Consider the following 15,153-nt stretch of genomic DNA (forward strand, 5'->3'; position numbering starts at 1 on the left):
TTCATTTGTTTTATACTCTTGTTTTTGAGACAGGATCTTCCTTCATACCCCAGGCTAACCTCAAACTTGAGAAGCACCTGTCTTAGCCTTCCAACTGTCAGGACTACAGTTGTGCATCACCCTTCCTGGCTTCTTGCTAGCTGCGTCTTTCAAAGCTTTACAGACTAGGGCTCAATACATATGAGAAAAGTGCAAGCAAAGAAATGTAAATTACAACCGTAACAAATTACTTTGCCACTCATCCAGCTGATGAATCTTTCCTTTGGGAGGGTATAGTAGATGTTTTTCTTATTATTGTGACACACACAAAAAAAGATGGGCGATAAAAGCAAGTTAAAGGAGGAAGGGTTTGTTTCCTTCACAATTGGAGAATTTGGGTCATAAGGGCAGGGCATCATAGACGCAGGAGTTTGCGGCAACAGGTCACACTGCAACCACAATCAGGATTCAAGGAGGCGTAAACGCTGGTCACCCACTGGGATGTACCTTTTACTCATTTCAGGACCGTAACAGGTGTGTTTCCATTGTGGTTTAGGTAGGCAAGATCCAGTCTCATGACCTTCAATCACTCAACTCGTCCTTTTTCTTAATAAATTGATTAACGTGATTCAACGTGATTCAATTAGTGGATTCGCTATCACATAGGTAGAATGTGGCCTCTAAATGTGGCACATTGAGACCAAAAGTCAGATCAAAGAAAGTCAGGGCACCTGTGGTGGTTTGAATGGGAATGGCCCCTGTAGGTTCATAGCTTTACATGCTTAGTCCCCAGTTGAAGTGTTTGGGAAGGATTGGGGGGGTGTGGCCTTGTTAGAGAAGATGTGTCACTGGGAGTGGGCTTTGAAGTTTCAAAGGCCTACACCAGGCTGGCTCTCTCTCTCTCTCTCTCTCTCTCTCTCTCTCTCCCTCTCTCCTTTGCTACCTGAAAATCAGAATACAGCTCTCACTTTCCCTTCCCGTTCCATGTCTACCTGTGTGCTGCCATGCCTCCCGCCATGACGATAATGGACTAAACCTCTGAAACTGCATACAAGCCTGAATTTAAATGCTTTCCTTTGCCAGAGATTCCTTGATCATTGTGTCTCTTCACAGTAATAGAGCAGTAACTAAGACAGAATCCCGACTATGGTTGTTATTTTAACAGAAAGAATTTGATATAGACTGCTAACCGTGTAAATGAAGTAGTCTGTCTTCTATTACTGCAACAACAAGTTATCACAGATTTAGCGACTTAGACAACACAGATTTACTGAGCTCATTTTTAATCATGTCTATGTAATGCGGTAGAGGGGAGTCAGGGAGGGGTGTGAGTGCAGGCTCCACAGAAGCCAGAGGGTAGCAGACCCGAGCTCTGGTGCTGCCATTATAGGCAGTTGGGAGCTGCCTGACTCGGGTGTTGGGGACTGAACCCGGGTCCTCAGTAAGAGCAGTACGTGCATTGAACTGCTGAGCCATCTCTCCAGCTCCCAACACAAATTTCTTACCTTAGAGCTCTGAAGTCAGAAGTCCAAAATAGCCTCACTGGGTTAAATCAGTCCTGACAGAACTATGTTCCCTTTTGAAGCTAATCCCTAGGGACAAGCTGTTTCCTTGACTTTCCCAGCTCCGAGGAGCCATCTGCATGTCTTGTGTCAGCACCACACCCCTCCCCGTTGCTCCAATCCATACTCCGTTCCTGCTTCTCTGCCCAACTTCCTTCCCCTCACGATGACCCTTGTGACCAGGCAGCTGAACTAGGAACCTTCCCATCTCGGATCAACTCATCGTGTCTGCAAAGCACCTTTTGCCATGTCGGTTAACACAGTCATGGGTTTGGAGGATCAGGAGGTGGCTCTCTTTGGGAAAAGGTTATCCTAGAGAAACCCACAAGGCAAAGATAAAAACATTACAGTTTATAGAGTTTATAGAGTAATTGAGCAACTTTGGGGAACACCAAACTCCCCTAGGACAAGACTAATAGGTATTCTTACAAGCTTTGGATGGAATCCACAGGACAAAAACCCCAACCCTCTGAGAATGGGGTACCAGTGGCTGGTGTTTCTGAAGATGTACAGGAAGACAGGTTCTTCCAAGGGCAGTGGAGCTGCAGCCTTCTGCACGGGAATAACATCAGCTACGGAGGGACGAAGAGAGGTTTCTGATACTGACCAAACACAGGAAGCCCCAGGGAAACCACACCAAAGGGTAATTATCTCTTTCCTCATCCACCAGATCTCCTGTAGTGATCCTCACTGGCACAGCTGACAAAAAAAGAGATGCACAGAAGGATCCCATGTCTTGCATCACCAGGCAGACGACAGAAGATGAGTTTGAACTGTGTGGAATACATAGTTTCAAACTTTCTGTAGGGAAAACTCTGAATTCAGATTAATTTTCTGATAAATTTCACCAGATGATTAAGAATGAAATAATATTGCTTATACCTAAACTTTCCCAGAGAATAGAAAAAGTGGGATTATCTCTCATCTCTTTTTCTGAGGCCTCGGGTTTACCTTAATAGCAAAAGCTAACAAGACCATTATAAACAAGGAAAGCTACCGGCCAGTATAGAATAGTGTTCTATCAGTTACTTTTATTATTGCGAGGAAATGCCTGGCAGAAACCATCGAAGGGAATAAAGGGTTTTGGCTCACGGTTTGAGAGAGCATCATGTTAGTAAGGCATGGCAGCAGGATTCTGTGCAGTGGTGGGAGCATACGGTCACAGTAGTATCTGATGGAGGCCTGTTCCCCAGCTAGGGAACAAGCATTCAGATCATGAGCCTATGGGGCCTTGCACAATCAACATGTGACCATGTAATGCATTGATGTAACAACAAAAAGAACCTTAAATCCATCTTACTGATAATGTCATTTAGGAAGCAAATACAGCAATAACTGCAGAAAGAGAATATGCTGTGTCAAAATGGGCCTACTTCAATTGCAAGAATGGTTTAAGATTTGAACAATTATAAGACCCTTCTTTGTAATTCTATGTAGGGTAAAACATGGTATAACCTAGGTAAATGTTTAAAAGTAATTCGGTGGTGTTTGACACATATTCATGACTGGAATTTCTACAAATAACTAAAACTATTTGAATTTTACAAATGTACCTACAAGGCACATACACCTTGTGACTAAGAGCAGAAATTGTCCCTCTAGGAAGAAGGCGCAAAGAGGAGCAATGAGGGAGGGAGGAAGACAACGTCAAACACACATGGGCCGGAGAGATGGCTCAGCCTGTTGCTCTTACACAGGACCCAGATTCAGTTTTCAGCACCTGAATGGGGCTCAGAACTATCCTTAAGTCCAGTTCCAGGAGATCCAAGGCCCTCTTCTGACCTCTGAGGGCACTAGGTATTCACATGGTGAACATGCATGCAGGCAAACTGCTCATATCCACAAAACAAGATAAATAAATCTAAAAAGTAAATAAAAGACAAATGTTGCATATCTCTCTGCGTGGATGGATGGATAGATGGATGCATACATACATACATACATACATCATACATGATAGATACTACACAGATAGATAGATAGACAGATAAGAAGATAGGTGATAGTACTATATAGAGATATAGATAGTAGATACATACTGATAGATATATACAACATGATAGATAGATAGATAGATAGATAGATAGATAGATAGATAGATAGATAGATAGATAAATGGTAGAGATGATAGATACATGAAAGATATATACATACATGATAGATAGATAGATAGATAGATAGATAGATAGATAGATAGATAGATGATAGATAGATAGATCTATAGGATCAGAAGTCCAAGGTGAGTTTGAGGGCAGCCTGGGCTACCAGAGTCCTGTCTTTAAAAACAACAGCAACAAAACCAAAACAACAAACCAACAAAAAAAAGCACCAGTGGCTGGAGAGATGGCTTGGTGAGTAAGAATTCTTGCTGTGCAAGCAAGAGGACCTGAGCTTAGATCCCAAACCTATTCAAAAAGCTGGGTGTTTCTGCATGCACCTGTAATCCTAGCGTTTGGAGGGCAGAGACGTGAGGGTTGCTGGTAGATCCGACGTGTCTACTGCCTTCACCATGCTTTCAACATGAATTCTAAGATGTCTAAAGAGAGAATATCCTAACACTGCTGACCTATTAAAAAAACAGTATAAAAATGACGGCTGGAGAGACGACACAGCGGTTAAGAGAAGTCGCCGCTGTTTCAGAAAACCCAAGTTCAGTTCAGTTCCCAGTTCCACATGGCAACCCACAACCATCTGCAACTGCAGTCTCAGGGAATGCAACACCTTCTGGTCCCCCACGAGCATCAGACATGCATGTGGTGCACATACATACGTGCAGGCAAAACACTCATACGTATAAAAGCTTGAAAAAATACTATAAAAATGATGTGCCCCATGAAATAGCAGAAATCAATATTCATTTCTGGGTACCTGACACACATTCACAGAAGTTTTCAAGTGTGGATTCAAGGGCAAAAGGTATGTAGCCAAATAGCCTTAATTCATAGCTTAGTCTTTTGGCTATTTGAGCTTTGATCTTCTTCTTTATGAAAAAGCAAATACTAACCCCAATGGTTGCTGAGCCAAAGGAATTATATAGGCCTATTAGAATTATATAACCATTTATATTATAATTAATTATATATACTCTACAGCTATATAATTAGAATTATAGAATTATATAGCCATTCACAATTCCAGATGAGTTACAACAAACCTGTAAACCCTAAAGACAAAGAGAAAGATTCGTCTGTAACGACATGACAACAGAGGAAGAGGCCTGTGCACTACTCAAATGCAGATGGACTGCAGTTACTAGACCCCAGCCTAACCTAATCATACATACAATGTAATGCTCCCCATTTCTCACTGTGTCCTCTCCTCCCCTCCTCCCAATTGCCTGTCATCTGCCTCTCCTGCTGTAAATTCCTCTCCTGTTAGAATCAGACCTGCTGTGTAGATACAAAAGGATATGTTTAAGGGAAATTGAGTAACTGATCTAATGCAAGCTAAACCAACAAGAGAATGTTTTGTTCATCCATGGAGCTGGCAAGTGTTTCACCTGGCTTGCTCTGTCCCATGATGATGGTAGTCTATGCAGATGGCCAAATGATTAGGAACCTTCCCTTTGCAATGCCAGCTGCTCTGTGTTCCTTAAGCTTGCCTTGCAGCAAATCATGACTTCTGTAAGTCTCTCTGTGCCTCTGGGTATATTGTATGTGATGCTTATAAAATGTGCCTATGTGTAGGATATGCATGTGATGTGTATATATGTGTTTGTGTACCTATTGTATGTGATGTATGTGTAATATGTCTGTGTGTAGTGTGTACATGTGTGTGAGATGTGTGTGTATGTGTTTATATGTCTGAGTATATGTTGAATGTGTGTAATAGCATGTCTGTGTGTAGTGCGTGTATATGTGCTGTGTGTATATGGTTATGTGTCTGTATTTATGTTATATGTGTATAATAACAAGTCTGTGTGTATGTATGTGATATGTGTGTGTTTATGTGTCTACTTTTATTGTATGTGTGTGATAACATGTGTGTTTGTGTATCTATTGTATGTGATGTATGTGTAATATGTCTGTGTGTAGTGCGTGCATGTATGTGATGTGTGTGTGCATGTGTTGTGTCTCTGTATATGTTGTATGTGTGCAGTGTGTGTATGTATGTGATATGTGGATATGTATGTGTCTGTGTATATGAGAGTGTAGGTGCACACATGCTTTGTGGCACGTGAGGAGATGAGAGGACAACCTCATATGTTGGTCCATGCCATTTACCTTCTTGCTTGCTGCTGTGTTTGCCAAGGTATCTGGGCTGGAAACTTCTGAGGATTAGCTTGTCTTTGCCTCCTGTCTCTCCATGGGAGTGTTAGGATTATGGGTGCATAATGCTGCATCTAGCTATTGTTGGGTTCTAGGGATTTCAATCCATGTCTTCATCTTTGCACAGTGTTTTACCCACTGGGCCATCTTTCTAGCCACCCACTACATTTTTGAAGACTCCCAAAATTTAACTAAAAATACCAGGTCCCGGAGCTTAATGAAGGCACCCGATTCTGGACCTTCCCTCTAAGAAACTGCCAATGTCGGGCTCCTCTTACAGCATAGGAAAACTGAAAATGATTTTAGAATTTTGTAATGTAAGAAGTCCCCAGTGGCTCAGTTTCTACATACCCTCTCTAGCCCCAGATATTTGACACTAAGGGTTTGTTCACTTTTGTCTGATCTTGCCTAAGATTGTGAGTGGTGGGTAATCTGAGCTACTTGAACTAACTCTGCTATTTCTGTCTGTCTGTCTGTCTGTCTGTCTGTCTCTGTCTGTCTCTCTGTCTGTTTCTCTGTCTCTCTATCTCTCTCTCTGTCTCTGTCTCTCTCTTTCTCTCTCTCTCTGTCTCTCTGTCTCTCTCTCTGTCTCTCTCTCTGTCTCTGTCTCTCTCTCTCTCTCTCTCATTGTCTATCTGTTTGTTTTGTTTTTATCCAGACAGGGTTTCTCTGTCTATCCCGGAAATCACTCTGTTGTAGACCAGCCTGGCCCCAAATTCACAGAGATCTTTCTGTCTCTGCTTCCCACGTGCTAAGATTAAAGGTATGTGCCACTAACACTCAACTAACTCTGCTTTCTTCATAATGGTATTAAAGAAATCTCACAACTTCTCTGTTCCAAGACACAGAAACTGATTCAGCACTGAAGTCCTGTCTGGTCTCTGTCAGCGTTGAACTTCCTGCTGAAAAACTTTGCGCATTGAGATCCCAGCATCTGGGGCTGAAAGGCTCCTATGAGTCCCTGGTCTATGGCTTGAGGCTTCACTGTGAGAAGGCTCATTCATTATTGAACTAGATTCTGGAGGTGTAGGAACATCTGAAGTTTAGCCTGAGCTAAAATTAAACTAAACACGATAGCATGTTTAATTCAAACTATCCGATGAATTTTTCATTGACTAGAATATGATGAATGAGTAAAACCAGTTTGGATGCTTTCGTTTTAATCACAGTCTCAAGACAAGTTTTCCTCTTTAACTTTCACCATTAAAAAAAATGGATGCTTATTTTGTTGGTGTGCATTCATTTCCGTTCTTCTCATCTTATCTTCTTCCCCAGGTCTCCATCTGTCAGCTCTGCCTTTAGAAGTTTCTGTGCCTTTCTTATTTCTTTGTTCATGGCTGAGCGTCTTCCCCTAAGGGACATCCATGCACTTGGTGCTTTAAAAATGTTAAGCTTAGATTCTAGTTCCAGGTCTTGATGGCTGAGACTTCTTTCTGCATCAGTGGCACCATCTGTCAATTGGGCTCATAATTATTTGGGGGAGAGGAACATGCTCATGGAGGATCAACATCCATGCTTACAGTTCCTCTGCTATTCTGTCTCCTGTCTGTCTGTCTATCTATCTATCTATCTATCTATCTATCTATCTATCATCTATTTTAGTAACACTGGGGGTAGAGCCTAGGCCCTTGTATATTCCAGCCAAGTACTGTACCACTGAGCTACACATTCAGCCCCCATTTTAAAGAGGCTGTAACTTCCTTTATCCCTTCTTATGCTTTGAAGGCATAGACACACTCAAGCTCAAGCAACCAATTCAGAGGATACTCTGGCATGTGTGGTAGCAACAGTGTTTTTATTTCTTCCAGCTAATCCACCTCTCAGGACCTGATCAATACTCAACTATCACATACCTGGTAGCATTGGAGAATGAACAACCAGCCCAGCCCAGCCCAAGGGCTAATCATGACAGCTTGGCTGGGGTCTTTATATCAGGGGATTTTGCAACCCACGTGTCCCCACCCTGGGAATATAAACCAATCCTGCACTGTCAGCTAATGCAATGGAAAGACCATCCTCTTGGGCTCTGCTCCTAAACCTTTGAAGGTTTCCTGAATCCCCTGTTCTCAGACCTTGCCAACTGGGTGCTAGGGTCCTTTCATTAGCTGCTCATGAATCTCTAGATCTTTATAGTGGCTCCACAAGCCCCCCCTTCCTTCTTACCCCATCACCTCCCTTGTCAAAGTTCATATCTTGTATATAAGTTGCTTTAGGACTGCAATCTCTTTTTGCCGTGTTTCAGCTGTGACATTGGGTAGATCATTTCAGCAATCTGAGTTAACATGGGCATTACATTATATTATGTTGCCATGCTATAACATAATTCAAAGTAGGATTAAGGTGCCTTTTCTGAGACATGAATGTCCTGGGGATGGGGGTGTAAAACAGGGTTATTTGGCCGTCATCATTCAGTGTTTAGGTTAAGTCTGTCTATCCTCAAGGTAGAGGGAAATTTTCTTTCCCACAAGTAAATGCTCCAGCCCTTATTTCTAATTTATATCCCTAGTGTTATTAAGAATCACCCTTCTACTTATATAAGCTATGGGATATTGGTCATTTTCTCTTTTTAACCTTAAAATACACTTTTGCAGGAGAGATGGCTCAGTGGGGAAAGTGCTTGCCATACAAGCAGGAGGATCATAATTTGGACCCCCAGAACCCACTTAAATACCTACCAGGCAGGCTCTCCTGTACGTAATCCAGTCTTTATAAAGCAGGACGGGGAATCCCTGGGGCAGGCTGGCCAGCTGGGCCAACTGAGTCAGTGAGCTATAGGTTCCAGTGAGAGAGTAGGCTTCAACACAGAAGGTGAAGAGGGAAGACCACGCCCAAGGTCAACCTCTGGCCTTCGTCGGCACGTGCACACACATGCACACACCACATGGGAATATGCACCAAGGCACTCACACCACCTATACATGGGCAAAAATAGACATGCAAACAAAATCAGCCAGGCATGATGGTGCACACCTTTAGTTTCAGCAGGAGCATTGCTTGTGAGTCTGAGGCCATCCTGGTTCACGTAGTGAGTTTAAAGCCACTTGGAATTATGAAATGAGAACCTGTATCTAACTAAATGGATAATAAATCAATCCCACCTCTGTAAAGTCTACCACCCCCTCACTTTGTCTTTGTAGATTATACCACTAGCTTGAAAGGCTGGATATTTTTCTTCAGTATAAACTGACCCGGAGACCAGAAAATGATGCAAATAGTTTTAAAAGGGAAATGTCACCCTTCAAAGTTTTGGAACTTTGAAATCATTGAATTTCAACCGTGTCAAGGTTCTGTTTTCTTTGTCCCTCCTTGGATTCTGTGCTTGTCTAAGTGATTGGTTTCACGGCCCTTTCTCATGCTTGCTTCTTGCATTTTAGAGAGAGAAAAAAAATAAGTTGTTTCTTTGGCAGCAGAATTAGTTGCCACCTCTGACTGGGATCTCCTCCGATTCTGGGCTCTAAGAAAAGCCTCATAACCTCGGGGATGTGGTCATCTTATCCAGCAATGAGATCCTCTGTGCCCCCATTTATTCATATGCTTTTATGAGGAGAGGGAGGGAGAGAAGGAGAGTGGGAAAGAAGGAGAGGGAGGGAGAGAAATTATATTTGGAGGATCTTTACAATATGAAACATTAATATGAAAACATACTGGTGGGCAAATTGGTTGGTAGAGAAATATGAATCATTCCTGGGACATTTTTATCCAGCTGACTCATTGTGCGCTCGCTCCTCTTTTCCTGGAAACAGTCAAGTGAATTTCTCAGTCACTGTTGCCTCTGGCTGGGGCCATGTGACTCATTCTCTGCAGTGCAGTTCAGGGGAGATGAGACGTCCACTCGAGGGCTAAGGATGCCCTCGTCCCTCTGCCTCCTTCTGCTCTCTGGATGGCATGGCAATGATCTGCAAGCCACACATTGGTGTCAGAAGTGCCTTAGAGTGAGCTCCGCCCTGAGTCTCATGCAGAAGGCCAATGCTCACACCTGTTCCAAGCATCTAAGTAGAATTCTGGCATTGTTTGATGGAGCTCTTCACAGGCCTGGGGGATTTTTCTTTTTAATTGAGCAAATCCGAGACCATTGTACCCACAAGATCTCTACTTGGTTAGACTTTAACCAAGCCTTGCTGTGTGACTTGGTTAAAGCTAATGTGTTAGAGATGACCCACTCAGCTCTTATTTGGTAATCTTCCCTTACAGGTGACATAATACAACTGATATCTTCTCAGCTGGGTAAGAAAGGCAACAAAACTGTCCCCCTTTCAACTTATTTTTGCTCCTTGTCCATGGTCAACAGATCCCTCCCCCTCCCCCTCCCCCTCCCCCTTCCNTTAAAAAACAACAATCCTTCCTGCATTCCCCTAGTCCAGACTCTTTCAGTAAGAAGTTGAGAATTTTATAAAAAAGTCAGAAGCATAAAGTCGTGTGTGTGTGTGTGTGTGTGTGTATGGTGTGTTTGTATGTGTGATATACACACTCACATATACTTGACATTTTTATTATAGCAAATATACCGATATAAATTCATAATATTTTGTTTCCTCCATGTCATTATAAAGCAATTCTGAAAGAGGAAGTCCTGTATCTACAAGCACTCATTTTCGGTTCCACTCTAGTGGTTTGAATGTTAATGACCTTTACTGGCTCATATACTAGAATGCTTGGTACCTAGCTAGTGGAGGTACCAAGATTAGGAGGTGTGGGCTTATTTGAGAAGGTGTGTCACTAGGGTGGAGGGCTGTGAAGTTTAGAAGCCCTTTCTAGGCCCCCTCTCCCTCTCCCTCTCCCTCCCCCTCCCTCTCCCCTTCCCCCTCTCTCTCCCCTCTGTCTCTGTCTCTCTCTCTCTGTCTCTCTCTGTGTCTCTCTCTGTGTGTGTCTCTCTCTGTCTCTGTCTCTCTCTGCATTACAGGAATATGTTTCTAAAAATGGGCTCTCTTGTATGATTCAGTCTAAGAAACCCAAACAAAACATTTCTACCTAGCTTTCAGTTCTTTCTAATTTCTTACCAATCAGGTTTCTTTCTAAACAACATGGTTATCTGATTTCCTTATTTGCAGTTTAGCAGTGCTTTATATAACCCAATTCACTGGCCTCCTGAACTCAAGACTCCCCTTCTTCTGCTTAGAGCACCCACAATCACGCCTTTTTTTCTTGTAACCTGTGTCTCCTCTATTTCAACGTGTTCCTTATTTTCTTTTGTGTGGGTTTGTTTGTTTGTTTGTTTGTTTGTTTGTTTGTTTTAGATTTCCTTTCCTTCAAGTGTATGAGGGTTTTTGCCTGCTCTGTACCTGTGTCACATGCATGCCTGGTGCTCAAAAGTATGGAAGGTTCTATGGGTCCTGGGAACCAGACTCAGGTCCTCCGATTTGAGAATACGAATTCACGGCTTCATTTCCACCAGCCCACAGTACCTCTGTATCAATTTGTATTTCCTTACTGTGAGTTGTCTCTTGCACTGATGGTCCCGGAAAGTTCTAGCCAGCCTTTACCTCCTGGAGCTGTCCCTTCCTTAAGAGAAAGAATTGTGAGATATTATCTCAGTAATACAGAGGTCTGTTTCTCCTTTCCCATAAGAAACTGATACCGTCTCTTTTCCTGGTCTCCCCTCATGACTCGGTTCTATCCCTAGGTACTTTTAGCACATGCACATCGTTTGTCAGCTGAAATAAAACAAAGTAATTTTCAATTTGCTCCTTTTCTCTGTCTCTCTAACTTGGCCTAATATTTAAATGTTCCCATAAATGACTAAGTGGATCACTCTTGGACTCTTTGTGAGGAGCTGTGAGGTTAAAAACAGAAAGATAATAACAGGGGAAACGTAAGTGAGCTTGTCAGTAACTCAGGAGACCTGTCTACCGGGAACCGGTAAAAACAGGATAATATGTAATATGGCTTGTCTATTGTTTGTAAAAATTGACTCAGAATCGCAGAGGGGAGTGAGCCAATATGTGTTGTAATGTGGAAAGGGTTCTGCTAAAGGGGGGTGTGCTTAAGAGCAGTTATACTGGAGAATTAAGGAATTCAAACATATCCTATGTGAGAAATACCATGAACAGAGCATAGAAGTAAGGGTGTTAGAGGAATCCCAGTGGCTCCTGTTGGTCACACAGGCTTTCTAAGCCTGACTATGCCAGGCAAGGGGTCCCCAAAGCCAACGCTTCTCTAATTCGCAGAATGTTGTGGGGCAGTTGAGAAGGTACCACTCTGGAAAGTGGAGATGCTGGATTATAGACATGTAAACCTGGAGGATGTTGACCCAGACTATTATAGTTTGTCATAAGTAGCATGACAGACTTGGCAGTTGGACAAGATCTAGCCTTGTGGCCTTACTTCATGGTTTCTGTGTGAGTCTAGAAACTATACTTAAGCTTGCTGAGATTTGGTTTTCTTCTTGGTAATACGCACTTAGCGGTGGTACCAACTTGCAAGGCTGAAAGGTTTAAATGAGATAAAGTCTTTAAACCTTTTACTTAAGTGTGTGAGATACTACTGTGACAGTGCCAGCCTGAAGAAAATCTATTTCTTGAAGAGAGTTAATGAGATGTCTTGGGACTCTCAGACTAAGGAGAGAGAAGTCAGGATAGATGTAGATGGGTAAAAAAGAAACTACAAGACATGGTGACTGATTAAAGAGCCAAAATAGGGAAAGTCCAGAGATTACACATTTAGGGGAATTTGAGTAACAACATAACAGGAATTGAGAATGAGGAAGAAAGCTAGTTTGGAGGAGATGATGGAGTGAGTTTGGATATTTTGGGTTTTGATTGATAACTATAATAAAGAAGTACATACTAGAAGCCTTGGTAAAAATGTCCAGAGTGAATGGAAGAGAGGACTCAAACTGAGGTCAAAACTAACTGATAGAAATGAACTAGAGTCTTGTGTCAAGAGATAAGGCAAGGGCTAGGACTGTCACGTAGGGGTGTACATGGCTGGAGAACATGATTTGGAAAACAAGTCACTGAGGAAAGAGTGAGCAAGGGGCAAATGCAGATCACATGATCCAGAACAGATAAGGGATACTCACAGGGGACAGGGCTGCTGTGCTCAGGGTGTAAGGCTGGGAGAAGACTGAGGACCCAAGAAAGACTTCTCTAGGCCACTAAGTGGCATTATGGAGCCCAAAGTTGGAGGAGCCAGGTGGAAATAAATGACAAGAGGCTCTCCCTTTGTTTTTGAAAATAAAGTTACACAATGACTTTTTGTCACTCTGACAAAAATATTTGTATTTGGCTGGACTCTCTATTGGAACAAAACTGATAGAACAAACATCATAAAAAGAACAGGTATTAGATTAGCTTACCCAAGAAAGGCTGGGTAGTCCAACGATGGCTGCCTGGGTACTTCAGAAATCTCAACCCAACAATGAAGACCTGGACATTTTCTGGAAGAGTCTCTGGTATTCATTCTATGTTGGGAGGCTGAAGAATCTGGAGTCTGACGAGGATGGGCATTGTGAAACCTGCAGGCAAATGGATGGAACTAGAAAATATCATCCTGAGTGAGGTAACCCAGACCCTGAAAGACAAACATGGTATGTACTCACTTATAAGTGGACATTAGCCATAAATTACAGCTAAATAACAGGTAGGGCCCAAGGGAGGATACTTGAATTTCATTAAGAAGGGGAAATAAAATAGACATCTGGGGAGGAGGGAGGGAAAACTCCAATTGGGATGTTAAGTAATTACTTAATTAATTACTGAATTAATTAATTTGCTCCATAAAGAAGAAGGAGGAGAAAGAAAAGAGGGAGAGGAGGAGAAGAAGGAGGATGAAGAAGAGGAAGAGGGAGAGGAGGAGGAGGCAGCAGGTGCCTTTAAATCTGGGCCATCTGTGGAATAGTGCCATTCACCCTAAGGGTAAGTCTGTATGCCTCCCCACCTCCTCCTCCAGTTAATCCATTCTGGAAATGCCAGACATGGCAAATGGCATAACTCAACAATGGTTCCAGATCCTATCAAGTTGACAATGAAGATTCATCATCACAATATCCAAGAGAAACTGTATCAGAGGAGAAATTTATTTTGGCTCAGGGCCTCTGAGATTTCACTTCATGGCCAGCTGGCTGCACCATTTCTGAGCTGGGCTGAGGCAGGAAGTTATGAGGCCATGGCCGAGCAGATTTGCTCATCTCATGGTGGCCTGGTTAGAGACAGAGACAAAAGGAAGGAGAGAGAGAGAAAGGATCCAGGAAAGGAAAGGCTCCTTTCAAAGGCATGGCCCTAAGTCTCCTACTTCCCCCAAGTATGCCTTACCTCTTTACAGTCCATTCAGTTATGAATTGATCACTGGGTTATCCTATTGATGAAGTGAGAGTGTTATGATGCGATTAACCTTCAACAGTCACGCCAGATGGACCCAAGCCTTCAACTCATGGGATGTGCATTCAGCCTGCCCTTCACCAGAGCATGACACACACTTGGTGACCATTCTCCATATGTGGACACTTTCTTTCTTTCCACCAAAATGGCCCCAAGCTCCCTAAAAGGAATATGACCTTAGGTATCATCTCAAATATACTAGTGCCTTCCTGAGAGGAAGGATGGGCTGGTGTGAAGGGGAGGAATATACAGGAAACCTCTGCTATATGAAAGTTTTGGTTCTTAAATTTTTCAAAGAGGGGCTGGTTCATGACTCTTGGGGGTGGAGTGGGGAAGACAGGAACTCACTGTGTAGCTCTGGATGGCCTGAAGCTCACTACATAGACTAAGCTGGCCTCAAACTCTCTGAGATGCCCCCTGCCTCTGCTTCTTAAGTGTGGGGATTAAAGGTGTGTACCTGTGTATTTAACCTCATGTCTTTTTACACTTGATCTTAGCCAAAAGGCGGAGAAGCGATCCTCATGACTTGTTAAAGGCAGATATTGATTGAGCAGAAGATACTAACTAGAGCTGTAAATGTCTGAAAAATGCAAGAGGAAAAAAAATAGCATCACACTTAACAGGATGAGTCTTGGATTTAGATTTACATGAATTCTTTAAAGCTTGGTCCTCATGTGGATCCTAATGTTTAGTTCATCACTGGCCAGTTGGAAATACAAATGGCCACGTAAAACTGTCAAAAACTTGTGCTGTGTTTGATAATCGTAGTAGTAGTAAAAATTACAATAATAATAATAATAATAATAATAATAATAATAGTGAGAAGTTAACGAGTTTCAGTTAAAAAAAATGTGTTCTGATCAGAAAAGTGATTTACATGGCTTTAACTGTCAGTAGCTGGGAGCAGAGCGACAGGGGCATGCTAGCCTTCGTTCAGTAGCTCAACAGCGTCTCAAGAATTTTCTCAGCGATTCCCTCATGCTTAGTCTAGGTCATGAGGTGGCTGTTGTCATGTGGGCGAGTTTAAAG

This window comes from Mus caroli, chromosome 8, assembly GCF_900094665.2.
Source record: "Mus caroli chromosome 8, CAROLI_EIJ_v1.1, whole genome shotgun sequence".
In the NCBI taxonomy this organism is placed as follows: Eukaryota; Metazoa; Chordata; class Mammalia; order Rodentia; family Muridae; genus Mus; species Mus caroli.